We start from the raw sequence: 1,978 nt of genomic DNA, 5'->3' as shown, positions 1-1,978 counted from the left end.
TGGAGACAGACTGTAGCTGTGAATCCTGACTCTGTCACTTACTAGCTGTGTGACCCTTGGGCAAGTCACTTAACTATCTGCCTCACTTACCTGCTCTGTCAAATGCAGAAATAAGAGTATTTACTCCATACAATAGTTGAGGTATGGTCAGAATCCTGGCACATAGTAAACACTCAATATATAGTATCCGTATACGGTCCCAGAAGTAGAATGGCTGAGTAAAGATTACGCACATTTAAAATTTTGATACACTGCCAAATTATCTTCCCCAAGCACTCCCAGTTACACTCATACCCACTGTGAAAGTGGTCATTTCCCTAAATTCAAAATTGTTGGCAATCTGGCAATTCCATACTTGACGTTTGTTTTTTCCTGATTTACCAAAATTTATAAGGACAAATGTCTTTTCTGTTTTTGTCCACTTGTATTTTGTTCTCTGTGAATTGTCCTTTCATTTCCTTTGTCCATTTTTCTACTGAAATGTCTGACTTAAAGAAGTTCTTTATGTGTATTAGATATTAATTCTTTGTTAAAATCCACTTGCAATGAGGGGCGCCTGGCTGGCTCAGTCAGTAAAGCACGTGACTCTTGATCTCTGGGTTGTAACTTCAAGCCACACGTTGGGTGTAGAGATAGCTTAAAAAAAAATGAAATCTTAAAAAAAAAATCCATTTGCAAGGATAGGGATGGAGCCAGAGAGCATAATGCTAAGTGAAACAAGTCAGAGAAAGACAAATGCTCTATGATTTCACTCAAATGTGGAATTTAAGAAGCAAAATAAATGAGTCAAAGGGAGAAAAAAGAGAGAGGGACAAATCAAGAAACAGACTCTTAATTATAGAGAACAAACTGATGGTTACCAGAAGGGAGCGAGGTGGGGGGATGGGTGAAATGAATGATGGGGATTAAGGAGGGCACTTGTCCTGATAAGCACCAGGTGATGTGTGGAAGGTGATGTGTGTGTGTGTGTGTGTGTGTGTGTGTGTGTGTGTGCACTATATTGCACACCTGAACCTAATATAACGCTGTATGTTAACTAACTGGAATTAAAAACTTAAAAAGCCCCCCAAAATTATTTGTTAAAAGATGCCAAATATTTTCTCCCTGGCAATTGTCTTCTTTTTTTTTTTTTTTTTTTTTGAGATAAAATCAACTTCAGGGAGGTATAATTTTTACATAAAATGCACCCATTTTAAATGTATATTTTGATCAGTTTAGACAAATATATACCCGTGTAACCATCACAACAATCAGGATATAGAACATTGCCCTAAAAGGTTCCCCGTGCCCCATTGTTCCAATCCCTGCCAGCCTTCAGCCCACACACAACCACTGATGTGCCTTCTGATTAGATTTCATTCTATTTTTTTTTAAGTTTTATTTAAGTAATCTCTACACATGGGATTTGAACTCACAACCCTGAGATCAAGAGTCACACCTGCCAGCGAGTAAGCCAGCAGGCATTCCTCATCCACTCACCTTTTGATGGATGTTTGAGGTGTTTCCAATATTTTGATTTTATGAAAAAAGCTGCTATGAATCCCATATATGTCTCTGCGTTTTTATTTCTCTTGGGGTAAATCCCTAGGATTGGAGTGGCTGGGTCTCATGGTAAATGTATGTTTAACTTTATAAGAAACTGTCAAATTGTTTTCCAAAGTTGCTATACTATTTTACATTTTTAAATATACATAAATACTTGGGGTGCCTGGGTGGCTCGGTTAGTTAAGCGTCCAACTCTTGGTTTTGGCTCAGGTCATGATCTTGTGGTTCGGATCCAAGCCCTGCGTGGGGCTCTGAGCCGACAGTGCAGGGCCTGCTTGGGATTTTCTCTCTCCCTCTGCACTCCCCCCTCTCAAAATAAGTAAATAAACATTTAAAAAATTTAAATATACATAAATACTAGATACTCATTCTTTATTTTTTTTATTATTATTTTTTTAATGTTTATTTATTTTTGAGACAGAGAGAGACAGAG

This window comes from Panthera tigris, chromosome B4 (genome assembly GCF_018350195.1).
Source record: "Panthera tigris isolate Pti1 chromosome B4, P.tigris_Pti1_mat1.1, whole genome shotgun sequence".
Taxonomy (NCBI): Eukaryota; Metazoa; Chordata; class Mammalia; order Carnivora; family Felidae; genus Panthera; species Panthera tigris.
The sequence above is the reverse complement of the archived record's forward strand: the minus strand, read 5'-3'. Positions refer to the sequence as shown.